We start from the raw sequence: 14858 nt of genomic DNA, 5'->3' as shown, positions 1-14858 counted from the left end.
ATGGATTGCAGTGGAATGTGGAATGGAATGTGGAATTGAATGTGGAATGGAAAGGAATGGAATCTTGAATGGAATTTGTTATGAAATGGAAAGGAATTTGGAATGGAATGCAATGGAAAGTTGAATGCAACGTGGAATGGGGTGGAAAGGAATGTGGAATGGAAGGCGGAATGGATTATGGAATGGAATGGAATGTGGAGTGGAACATGGAATGGAATGGAATCTGGAATACATTCTGGAGTGAAATATGGAATGCTATGTGGAATGCTATGTGGAATGGAATGGAATGGAATGTGGAATGGAAAGTGAAATGTGATGGAATAGAATCTGGAATGGAATGGAATGGAATATGTAATGGAACGTGGAATGGAATGTGGAATGGATTGTGGAATGGAAAGTTAGAGAATGCCTAATGGAATGGAGTGGAATATTGAATGGAATGGAATGGAATGCGGAATGGAATGGAATAGAATGTAGAATGAAATGTTGAATGGGATGGAATGCAATGTCGAATTATATGTGGAATTGAGTGGAATGTAGATTGGAATGGAATGGAATGCGGAATGGAAAGGAAAGGTAAGTAGAATGGAATGTGGAATGGTATGCAAGGCAATGTGGAATGGAATGTGGAATCGAATGGAATGTGGAATGGAATGAAATGGAATATGGAATGGAATGAAATGTGGAATGGAATGTGGAACGGATTGGAAAGGAATGTGGAATGGAAGGTGTAGTGGAATGGAATGCAATGTGGAATGGAATGGAATGGAACGTGGAATGGAATGTGGAATGGATTGTGGAATGGAAAGGTATAGAATGCCTAATGGAATGGAATGGAATGGAATGGAATGGAATATTGAATGGAATGGAATGGAATGCGGAATGGAATGGAATAGAATCTAGAATGAAATGTTGAATGGGATGGAATGCAATGTCGAATTAAATGTGGAATAGAGTGGAATGTAGATTGGAATGGAATGGAATGCGGAATGGAATGGAAAGGTAAGTAGAATGGAGTGTGGAATGGTATGCAAGGCAATGTGGAATGGAATGTGGAATCGAATGGAATGTGGAATGGAATGAAATGGAATATAGAATGGAATGGAATGGAATGTGGAATGGAATGTGGAATGGATTGGAAAGGAATGTGGAATGGAAGGTGTAGTGGAATGGAATGCAATGTGGAATGGAATGGAATGGAACGTGCAATGGAATGTGGAATGGATTGTGGAATGGAAAGGTATAGAATGCCTAATGGAATGGAATGGAATGGAATATTGAATGGAATGGAATGGAATGCGGAATGGAATGGAATAGAATCTAGAATGAAATGTTGAATGGGATGGAATGCAATGTCGAATTAAATGTGGAATAGAGTGGAATGTAGATTGGAATGGAATGGAATGCGGAATGGAATGGAAAGGTAAGTAGAAAGGAATGTGGAATGGTATGCAAGGCCATGTGGAATGGAATGTGGAATCGAATGGAATGTGGAATGGAATGAAATGGAATATGGAATGGAATGGAATGGAATGTGGAATGGAATGTGGAATGGATTGGAAAGGAATGTGGAATGGAAGGTGTAGTGGAATGGAATGCAATGTGGAATGGAATGGAATGGAACGTGAAATGGAATGTGGAATGGAACGGAACAGAAAGTGGAATGGAATGGAATGGAATGTGGAATGTAATGGATGGGAAAGAGCAACTGAAAGTGGAATGGAATGCAACGGAATGTGCCTTGGAATATGGAGTGGAATGGAATGGAATGTGGAATGGAACGTAGAAAGGAAGGTTGAATGGAATGGAAAGGAACGTGGAAAGGAAAGTACAATGGAAGGTGGAATATAATGGAATGTAACATGGAAAAGAAAGTGGAATGTAACGTGGAATTTAATAGAATAGAACGTGAAATGGAACATGGAATGTAACGTGGAATGGAATGTGGAATGGAATGGAATGGAATGTCGAATGGTATGGAATGGAATGGAATGTGATATGGAATGGAATGGAATGTGGAATGGAATGGAAAGGAATGTGGAATGGAATGGAATTTGGAATGGAATGGAATTCAATGGAATGGAATTAGGACCAGAATGGAATGGAATGGAATGGAATGTGGATTGCAATAGAAAGGAATGTGGAATGGAAACTGGAAAGGCATGGAAAGGAATGTGGAATGGCATGCGGAATGCCATGGAATGGAATGTGAAATGGAATGGAATGGAATGTGGAATGGAATGTGCAATGGAATGGAATGTGGAATGGCATGGAATGGAATGTAGAATGGAATGGAAGGGAATGCTGGAAGGAATGGAATGGAATGTGCAACGGAATGGAATGGAATATTGAATGGAATGGAATGTGGAATGGAATATGCAATGGAATGGAATGGAATGTGGAATGGAATGGAATGTGGAATGGAATGAAATGAAATGGAATGTGGATTGGAATGAAATGGAATGGAATATGGACTGGAATGGAATGGAATGTGGAATGCAATGTGGAATGGAATGGAATGGAAAGTGGAATGGCATGGAATGGAATGTGGAATAAAAGGGAATGGAATGTGGAATGGAATGTGGAATGGAATGTGGAATGGTACAGAATGGAATGGAATGGAATGTGGAATGGTACAGAATGGAATGGAATGGAATGTGGAATGCAATGGAATGGAATATAGAACGGCATTTGGAATGCAAGGGAAAGGAAATTGGAATGGAAGGTGGAATGTAAGGTGGCATGGATCGTGGAATGGTACATATAAGAGAATGGAATAGAAGATAGAATGGAACATGGAATGGAATGGAATGGAAAGTGGAATGGAACGTGGAATGGAATGTGGCATGGAACGTGGAATGGAATGTGGCATGAAATGTGGCATGGAACGTGGAATGGAATGTGGCATGGAACGTGGAATGGAACGTGGAAAGGAATTGAATGAAAACTGGAATGGCATGGATTGGAATGTGGAACGGAATGGAAGGTAATGTGCAATAGATTGGAATGGAATGTGGCATAGAATGGAATTCAATGGAATGTAGACAGGAATGGAATGGAATGTGGAATGGAATGTCTAATGGAATTGAAAGGAATTTGGAATAGTATGGAATGGAATGTGGAACGCAATTGAATGGAAAGTAGAATGGAATGGAAACAAATGTGGAAAGGAATATGGAATGGAATGGAATGTGGAAAGGAATGTTGTGGATTTGGAATGGAATGCAATGTGCAATGGAATGTAATGGAATGTGGAGTGGAATTGACTGCATTGGAAATTGGATTGGAATGGAATGGAAAGTGAAATGGAATGGAATGGAATTTGGCATTGAATTGAATATAATGGACCTTGGAATTGAATTCAAACGATCATGAATTGGAATGTAATGAACGTCGAATGGAATGGAATGGAATGTGGTTGGGAATGGAACAGAAGGTTGAATGGTATGGAATGGAATCGAATGTTGAATGGAATGGAATGTGGAATGGAATTGAATGGAATGGAACTTGGAATGGAGTGGAATGTGGAATGGAATGGAATGTGGATTGGATTTCAATGGAATGGAATGGAAAGTGGAATGGAATGGAATGGTACGTGGAATGGAATGGATCGTAACGTGGAATCGAATGGAATGGAACTTGGAATGGATTGGAATGTAATGTAGAATGGAACAGAAGAGAAAGGAATGTGGAATGGAATACAACGTGGAATGGAATAAAATGTGGAATGGAATGGGATGGAATGTAGAATGGCATGGAATGGAATGTGGAATGGAATAAAATAGAATGTGGTATGGAATGTGGAGTGGAATGGAATGCAATGTGGAATGCACTATGAATGGAATGTTGAATGGAATGTGGAATGGAATGGAGTGGAATGTGGAATGGAATCTGGAATGGAATGTGGAATGGAATGGAATGGTATGTGGAATGGAACATGGACTGGAAAGTGGAATGGAACATGGAATGTAACGTTGAATGGAACATCGAATGCAACGTGAGATGGAACGAAGAATGGAACGTGGAATGGAACATTGAATGTAAAGTTGAATGGAATATCGAATGGAACGTGCGATGGAACGACGAATGGAAAGTGGAATGGAATGCGGAATGGAATGTGGAGTGGAATGGAATGTGGAGTGGAATGTAAAGGGAAGTGGAATGGAATGGAATGTGGAATGGAATGGAATGGAATGTGGAATGTAATCTGGAATGGAATGGCAAGGAATGTGGAATGGAAAAGAATGGAATGGAATGTGGAATTGAATGGAACGGAATGGAAAGGAATGGAAAGGAATGGAAAGGAATGGAAAGTTGAATGGAATGGAATGATATGTGGAATGGAGTGGAATGAAATGGAATGTGCAATGGAATGGAATGTGGAATGGAATGTGGAATGGAATATTATGGGAATGGAATGGAATGGAATGTGGAATGGAATGGAATGAAATGTGGAATGGAATGCACTGCAATGTGGAATGGATTGGAATAGAATGTGGAATGGAATTAAATGTAATGTGGACTGCAATGGAATGGAATGGAATATGGAGTGAAATGGAATGGAAAGGGACGTCAAATGGAATGTAATGGAAAGAAATGGAATGGAATGTCGACTGCAATGGAATGGAATGGAACGTTCAACGGAATGTGGAATGGAATGGAATGGAATGGAATATGGAATGGAATGTGGAATGAAAAGGAATGGAAGGTGGAATGGAATGTGGAAAGGAATGGAATGGAATGCAATGTGGAATGGAAATGAATGGAATGGAAATTGGAATGGAATGGAATGTGGAGTGGAATGGAATGGAATGAAAAGAAATGTGGAATGGAATATGAAATGGAATGGAATGGAATGGAAAGGAACGTGAAATGGAATGGAATGATGAATGGAATGGAATGGAATGGGATGTGGAATGCAGTGGAATGGAATGGAATGGAATGTGGAATGCAATGGAATGGAATGTGGAGTGGAATGGAATGGAATGTGAAATGGACTTGAATTGAATGGAATGGAATGGAAATTGAAAAGGAATGGAATGGAATATGGAATGGAAATGAATGCAATGTGGAAAGCAATGGAATGGAATATGGAATGGAAAATTGAATGGGAATGCAATGTGGAGTGGAGTGGAATGGAATGTGGAGTGGAATGGAATGGAATGTAGATTGGTATGGAATGCACTTTGGAATGGAATGCGGACTGGAATAAAATGGAATGGAATGGAATGTGGAATGGAATATAATGAAATGTGGAATGGAATGGAATGGAATGAAATATGGAATGGAATGGAATGGAATGTGGAAAGGAATGGAGTGAAATGTGGCATGGAATGAAATGTGGAATGGTATGCGAAATGGAATGAAATGGAACGGACTGGAATGCAATGTGTAATGGAATAGAATGTGAGGTGGAATGGAAGGGAATGTTGAAAGGAAAGTGGAATGTATTGTAATGCAATGTGGAATGTAATGTGGAATGGAGTGGAATGGAATGTGGAATGGAATAGAATGGAATGTGGAATGGAATGGAATGGAATGTGGAATGGAATGTGGAATGGAATGTAATGGAATGTGGAATGGAATGTTGATTGCAATGGATTGTGGAATGGAATGGAATGCAATGGAAAGGATTGTATAATGGAATTGAATGTGGAATGGAACGGAACGGAACATGGAAAGGAAGGTGGAATGGAACGTGGCATGGAGCATAGAATGGAAATTGGAACGGAATGGAATGGAAAGTGGAATGTAATGGAAGGGAATGTGGAATCGAACGTGGAATGGAACGGAAAGGAATGTGGAATGGAATGTGGAATGGAATGTGGAATGCAATGGAATGGAGTGTGTAATATAATGCAATGCAATCTGGAATGGAATGGAACGGAACATGGAATGGAAATTGTAATGGAACGTGGAATGTAACGTGGAATGGAAACTGGAATGCATTGTGGAATGCAATGGAACGGAATGTGGAATGTAATGTGGAATGGAATGGAATGCAGTAGAATGTGGACTGGAATGTGGAATGGAATGTGAAATGGAGTGGAATGGAATGTTGAATGAAATGTGGAAAGAAATGGAATGGAATTTGGAATGGAATGCAATGGAATGTGGAATGCAACGCGGAATGGGATGGAATGGAATGTGGAATGGGAGGTGGAAAGGAATGTGGAACGGAAAGTGGAATGGAATGTAATGTGGAATGGAATGTGTAATGGAATGTGGAATGGAATGCAATGTAGAATGGATTGTGGAATGGAATCTGGAATGCTATCTGGAATGCAATGGAGTGGAAAGTGGAATGGAATGTGAAATGAGATGGAATGGAATGTGGAATGGAATGGAATGGTGAGTGGAATGGAACGAGGAATGGAATGGAATGGAATGTGGAATGGAACGGAATGGAATGGAATGTGGAATGGAATAGAATGTGTAATGGAATGGGATGGAATTCGGAATGGCTTGGAGTGGAATATCGAATGGAATGGAATGGAATGTGGAATGGAATGGAATGCAATAAGGAATGGACTGTGGAATGGAAGGTTGAATGTAATGTGGAATGAAATGGAATGGAATGTGGAATGAAGCGTGGAATGGAATGGAGTGGAATGGAAACGAATGTGGAATGGAACGTGGAATGGAACCTGGAATGCAACTTGGAATATATCGTGGAATGAAACATCAAATGGAACGTGGAATGGAATGTCTAATGGAACGTGGAATGCAATGCTCAATGGAATGTGCAATGGAATGGAATGGAATGAAATGGAACGTGGAATGGTATGCGGAATGGAAAAGAATGGAAAGTGGAATGGAATTGAATTGAATGGAACGTGGAATGGAATGGAATGGAATGTGGAACAGAGTTGAATGGAATGTGGAATGGAAGTGAATGGAATGGAACATGGAATGGATTGGAATGTGGAGAGGAAAGGAATGGAATGGAATTGGAAGTGGAATGGAAAGGAATGTGCAGTGGAATGGAATGTGGAATGGAATGGATTGGAAAGTAGAATGGAATGGAATGGAAGGTGGAATCGAATGTATGGAACAGAGAATGGAATGGATTGCAAGGTGGAATGGAATGGATAAGAACGTGGAATGGAATGGAATGTCATGCGGAATGGAATGGAATTGAATGTGGAATGGAATAGAAAGTGGAATGGAATGGAATTTCGACTGGAATGGAAAGTGGAATGGATTTGAATGAAACGTGGAATGGATAAAAACGGAATAGAAATTGGAATGCAACGTGGAATCGGAAGGAATGGAATGTGGTATGGAACATGGAAAGGAATGCAATGGAAAGTGGAATGGAACGTGTAACGGAATGGAAAGTAACGTGGAATGCAACGCGGATTTGAAAGTGGAATGGAATGTGGAATGTGGAATGGAATGGAATGGAATGTGGAATGGAATGAAATCGAATGAATTTGGAAGGGAATAGAATGTTATGTGGAATGAAATGCGGAATGGAAAGCAATGGAATGTACATTGGAATGGAATCCCATGTGGAATGGAATGGAAAGGAATGTAGAATTGAATTGAATGGAATGTGGAATGGAACGTGGAATGGAATGGAATAGAATGGAATGGAATGGAACGTGGAATGCAATGGAATGGAATGTGGAATGGAAAGTGGAATGGAATGGAATGGAAGGTGCAATGGAATGGAATGGAATCTGAAAAGGAATGTGGAACAGAAAGAAATGGATAGTAGAATGTAATGGAATAGAATGTGGAACAGAATGGAATGGAATGTGGAACGGAATGGAATGGAATGTGGATTGGAATGGCATGGAATGTGGAATGGAATGGAATGCAATGTGGAATGGAATGTGGAATGAAATGCAATCTCAAATGTAATGGAATGGAATGTGGAATTCAATGGCATGTGAAATATAATGGATTGGAAAGTGAAATGCCATGGAATGGAATGTGGAATGGAATGGAAAGGAATGTAGAATGAAATGTGGACTGGAATGCAATGGAATGTGGAATGCTATGGAATGGAAAGTGGAATGGAATGGAATGGAATATTGAATGGAAGGTGGAATGGAATTGAATGGAATTGAATGTGGAATTGAAGGGAATGGAATGTGGAAAGGAATGGAATGAAATGTGTAATGTGGAATGGAATGGAATGTGGAAAGGAATGGATTGGATAGGAAACGAATGTGGAAATGAATGGAATGGAATGGAATGGAATGTTTAAAGAAATGTGGAATGGAATGGAAACTTATGGAATGGAATGTGGAATTAAATGGAACGGAATGTGGAAATGAAAAGAGTAGAAAGGAATGTGAAATGGAAATAGAATGGAATGTGGAATGGAATGTAATGGAATGTTGAATTGAATGGAATGGAATGTGGAATGGAATGGAATATGGAATGGAATGGAATGGAATGCGGAGTGGAATGTGGAATGGAATGGAATGGAATGTGGAATGCAATGGAACGTAATGTGCAATGTTGTGGAATGGAATGGAATGTGAAATGCAATGGAATGGAATGGAATGGAAGGTGGAATAGAACGGAATGGAAGGCGGAATGGAATGTGGAATGGAATGTGGAATGTAATTGAACGGAATATGGAAAGGAATGGAATGGAATGCAATGGGAATATAACGGAATGGAATGTGGAATGGAATGTGGAAAGGAATATGGAATGGAAAGTGCAATGTAATGCAATCGAACTTAATGGATTGTGGAATGGAATGGAATGGAATTTGGAATGCAATGGAATTGAATGGTATGTCAGACGGAACGGAAAGGAATGTGCAATGGGATGCAATGGAATGTGAAATGGAAGGGAATGGAATGTGTAATGTAATAGAAAGGAATGTGGAATGCAAAGCTGAATGGTATGGAATGGAATATGGAATGGAATGGAATGGAATGTGAAATGTAATGTGGAATGGAAAGGAATGTGGAGTGGAATGTGGAAGGGAATGGAATGGAACCTGGAATGCAAAGGAAAGTAATGGAAAGTGGAAAGGAATGGAATGGAATGGAATGGAATGGAACAAAATTTGGAATGGAAGGGAATGGAATGGAATGTGGAATGGAATGGAATGGAATGCGGATTGGAATGGAATGGAATGGTATGTGGATTGGAATGGAATGGAATGTGGAATGGAATGGAATGTGGAATGGAATGTGGAAAGAAATGCACAATCAAATGGAATGGAATGGAATGTGGAATTGAATGGCATGTGAAATGGAAAGGAATTGAAAGTGAAATGGAGTGGAATGAAATTTGGAATGGAATGGAATGGAATGTGGAATGGAATGTGGACTGGAATGGAATGGAATGTGGAATGCTATGGAATGGAATGTTGAATTAATTGGAAAGGAATTTGGAATGGAATTGAATGGAATGGAATGGGAAAATAAAGGAATAGAATGTGTAATGGAATGTGGAAAGCAATATGGAATGGAACGTGGAATGGAATGCAATCGAACAGAAAGGATTGTGGAATGCAATGGAATGGAATGTGGAATGAAACGGAATGGAATGGAATGTGAAATGCAATGGAATGGAATGGAATGGAAGGTGGAAATGAACGCAATGGAATGCGGAATGGAAAGTAGAATGGAATGTGGAATGGAATGGAAGGGAACGTGGAATGGAATTGAATGAAATATGGAAAGGAATGGAATGGAATGGAACGGTAAAAAAACAGAATGGAATGTGGAAAGCAATATGAAATGGAATATGGAATGGAATGCAATTGAACAGAAAGGATTGTGGAATGAAATAGAATGGAATTTGCAATGAAATGGAATCGAATGGAATGTGAGATGGAATGGAAAGGTACGTGGAATGGAATGGAATGGAATGTGTAATGGAATGGAATCGAAAGTGTAATAGAAAGGAAAGGAGTGTGGAATGCAATGTGGAATAGTATGGAATGGAATGTGGAATGGAATGGAATGGAATGCGCAATGCAATGTGGAATGGAAAGGAATGGGGAGAGGAATGTGGAAGGGAATGTAATGGAATCTGAAATGCAATGAAATGGAATGGAATGTGGAATGGAATGGAATGGAATGGAATGAAATGCGGAATGGAATGGAATGGAATGGATTGCAATGTGGAAATTAATGGACTAGAATGTGGAATGCAATGTGGAATGAAATGGAATGGAATGTGGAACGGAATGTGGAATGGAATGGAATGTGGAATTGAATGGAATGGAATGGAATGGAATGGAATGTATAATGGAATGGAATGGAATTTATAATGGAATGGAATGGAATGGAATGTGAAATGGAAATAGAATGGAAAGTATAATGGAATGGCATGGAATGTGGAATGAAATGAAATGCAATGTGGAATGGAATGTGGAATGGAATGCAATGGAAAGTGAAATGGAATGGAATGGAAAGTGGGATGGAATCTGAAATGGAATGTAACGAAATGGAGTTTAATGTGGAATGGAATGGAATGGAAAGGAATGTGAAATGGAAATTGAATCAAATGTTCAAAGGAATGAAATGGAATGTGGAATTTATTTCAATGGAATGTGAAATGGAATGTAATGGAACGTTGAATGGCGTTTGGAATGGAATGAAACGGAGTGTGAAATGGAATAGAATGGAAGGTGGAATGGAATGCAATGGAATGTGGAAAGCAAAGGAATGGAATGGAATGGAATGCAGAATGGAATGTAATCTGGAATGAAATGGAATGGAATGGAACGAAATGTAGAATTGAATGGAATGGTATGGAATGTGAAATGGAAATTGAATGGAATGCTTAATGGAATGGAATGGAATGTGGAAAGTAACGGAATGTAATGTGGAATAGAATGTCGAATGGAATGGAATGGAATGTGGAATGGAATGGAATGGAAAGTGGAATGGAATGGAATGGAATGGAATGTGTAATGGAATTTAATGGAATGGAATTGAATGTGGAATGCAATGGAATTGAATGGAATGGAATGCGGAATACAATAGAATGGAATGTGGAATGGAATGGAATGGAATGTTGAATGCAATGGAATGGAACGTGGAATGAAACGTGGAATGGAATGTAATGGAAAGTGGAATGGATTGTGTAATGGAACGTGGATGGACTGGAATGGAATGGAATGGAATGTGGAATGGATTGCAAAGGAATGGAATGGAATGTGGAATAGAATGGAAAGTAATTGAATATGGAATAGAATTCAATGGAATGGAATGTGAAATTAAATGTGGAATGGAATGGAACGGAATGTGGAATCGAAAAGAATGGAATGTGGAAAGGAATGGAATGGAATGGAATAGAATATAATGTGGAATGGAAGGGAATGCAATGTGGAATGGAAAGTAAAGGAATGTGGAATGGAATGGATGGTGGAATTGAATGGAATGGAATGTGGAATGAAATGGAATCTAATGTGGAACGGAATGTGGAATGGAATGGAATGGGATGTGGATTGGAATGTGGAATGGAAAGTAATGGAATGTGGAATGGAATGGAATGGAATGTGGAATGAAATAGAATGGAAACTGGAAAGGAATGGAATGTGAAATGGAATGAAAAGGAATGTGAACGTGATGCGGAATGGAATGTGGAATTGAATGAAATAGAATAGCATGTTGAATGGAACAGAATGGTATGTGGAATGGAATGGAATGGAAAGGAATATGAAATGGAATGGAATGGAATGTCGAATGGAATCTGTAATGGAAAGTGGAATGGAATGGAACGGAATGTGGATGGAATTGAATGGAATCTGGAATGGAAAGGAAGGGAAAGTGGAATGGAATGGAATGGAAAGTCGAATGGAATGGAATGGAATGTGGAATGGGATGTTGAATGGAATGGAATAGAATGTGGAATGGAATGTCGAAGGCAAAGAATTGGAATTGAACGGAATGTGGAATTGAAAGGAATTGAATTTGGAATGGTATTTAATGGAATGGAATGGAATGTGGAATGGAATGTGGAATGGAATATGGAATGGAATGTGCAAAGTAATGCGGAATGGAATGTGGAATGTAATGGAACGGAATGTGGAGTGGAATGAGGAATTTAACGTGGAATGCAATGGAATGGAAAGTGAAATGGAAAGTGGAATGGAATGTGGAATGGAACGTGGAATGGGATTGAATACAACGTGGAGTTTAATGAAACGTGGATTGGAGTGGAAAGGAGCATGGAATGGATTGCGGAATGAAATGCAATGCAATATGGAATGGAATGGAAAGGAATTTGGAATAAAATGTGGAATGGAACGTGGAATGGAATGAGGAATGGAATGGAACAAAATGTGGAATGGAACGGAATGGAAGGGGAAAGGAATATGTAATCGAATGTGGAATTGAACATGGAACGGAATGGATTGGCATGGAATATGGAATGGAATGTGGAATGGAATGGAATGGAAGCTGTAATGGAATGGAAAGGAATGGAATGTGGAACGCAATGGAATGGAATGGTATGTGGAAAGCAATGGAATGCAATGTGGAATGGAATGGAACGTGGAATGGAATGGAATGGAATGTGGATTGGAATGGAATGGAAAGTGGAATGCAATGGAATAGAATGGAATGTGAAATGGAATGCGGAATGGAATTTGAAATGCAATGAAATGGAACGTGGAATAGAGTGAAATGGAACCTGGAATGGAATAAAATGGAACGTGGAATTTAATGGAATGGAACGTGGATAGCAAAGTAATGGAATATGGAAGGGAATGTGGAATGGAATTTCGGATGGAATGTGGAATGGAGTGGAATGGAATGTGGAATGGAATATGGAACGGAATGCAATGGAATGTGTAATGGAATGTGGAATGGAATGGAATGGAATGTGGAATGCAATGGAATGGAATGTAAAATGGAATGGAATGAAATGTGGAATTGAATGTGGAATAGAATGTGGAATGGAATGGAATGGAATGTTGAATGGAATGTGGAATGGAATGGAATGGAATGGAATGTGGAAGGGAATGTGGAAAGGAATGTAGAATGGAATGTGGAATGCAATGGAATGCAACGTGGAATGGAACGTGGAATGGAACGTGGAATGTACAGTTTAATGGAACGTGAAATGGAATGTGGAATATGTAATGGATTGGAATGGAAAGTGGATACGAAACAATTGAATGTGGAATGGAATGGAATGCAATGGAATACGGAATGGCATAGAATGGAACGAGTAATGGAATGAAATGGAATGGAAAGTGGAATGGAATGGAGTGGAAAGTGGAATGGAGTGGAATGCAATGTGGAATGGAATGTGGAATGGAAGGTGGAATGGAATGTGGAATGGAATGAAATGGAACGTGGAATGGAATGGGATGGAATGTGGAATGGAATGGAATGGAATGTGGAATGGGGTTGAATGGAATGTGGAATGGAATGGAACGTGGAATAGAATGTGGAATGGAATGTGGAATGGAATGTGGAATGGAATGGAATGTTGAATGGAATGGAATGGAATGTGAAATAGAATGGAATGGAATACGGAATGGAATGGAATGGAAAGTGGAACGCAATGGAATGGAATGGCATGACGAATTGAATGGAATGGAATGTGCATTGGAATGGAATAGAAAGTGGAATGCAATGGAATGGAACATGGAATAAAATGTGGAATGGAATATGTAAAGGAATGTGTAATGTAATTGAATGAAATATAATGGAATGTAATTGAATGGAATATAATGGAATGTAATTGAATGGAATATAAATGGAATGGAATGTCAAACAAAATGGAATGGAAAGGAATGTGGAATAGAATGGAATGCAATGTAAGGGAATACGGAATGGAAAGGAACGGAATGTGGAAAGCTATGAAATGAAATGGAATGTGAAATTGAATGGAATGGAATGTGAAATGGAATGGAATGGAATGAGGAATGGAATCGAATGGAACGCAAAATGGAATGTGGAATGGAATTTGGGATGGAATGTGGAATGGAATGAAATGGAATGTGGGATAAAATGGAATGGAATGGAATGAGGACTGGAATGTTTAATTTAATGTGGAATGTAATGGAATGGAATGTGGAATGGAACGGAATGTAATGTGAAACGGAATGGAACGTGGAATGGAATGGAATGGAATGTGGATTGGAATGGAATGGAATGTGTAATGGAATGGAATAGAATGGAATTGAAAGGTAATTCGAATTTGGAATGGAATGTGAAATGGAATGTGGAAAGGAAAGTGAAATGGAAAGAGGAATGGATTGTGGAAAGGAATATGAAATGGAACGGAATGGATTGTGGAATGGAAAGTGGAATGGAACGGCATGGAAAGTGTAATTGAATGAGGAATAGAAAGTGAAATGGAATGTTGAATTGAATGTGGAATGGAATTGAATGGAGAGTGGGAAGGAATGTGGAATGGAACGGAAAAAAATATGGAATGGAATGTAGAATGGAACGTGAAATGGAATGGAATTGAATGTAGAATTGAGAGTGCAATTCAATGTAATGGGACATGGAATGGAAAGTGGATTGGAACGTGGAATGGAATGGAATGGGACGTGAAATGGAATGTGGAATGGAAAGTGGATAGGAATGGAAAGGAATGTGGAATGAATGCGAAATGGAATGGAATGGAATGGGGAGTGGAATGGAATGAAATGTGAAATGGAACGTGGAATGGAATGTGAAATGGAAACTGGAATTGAATGTGGAATGGAATGGAATGGAAAGTGGAATGGAATGGAAAGTGGAATGAAATGGAATAGAACGAGGAATGGAACGTGGAATGGAACGTGGAAAACAATGAGGAAAGGAAAGTGGAATGGAATCAAATGCAATGTGGAATAGAGAGGAATACAAAGTGGAATCAAATGTGGAACGGAATGGAATGGAATATGGAATGGAATGTGGAACAGAATGTG

The sequence above is a fragment of the Pongo abelii genome, chromosome 13 (assembly GCF_028885655.2).
Source record: "Pongo abelii isolate AG06213 chromosome 13, NHGRI_mPonAbe1-v2.0_pri, whole genome shotgun sequence".
Lineage (NCBI taxonomy): Eukaryota > Metazoa > Chordata > Mammalia > Primates > Hominidae > Pongo > Pongo abelii.
This window is presented reverse-complemented; position numbering follows the sequence as displayed.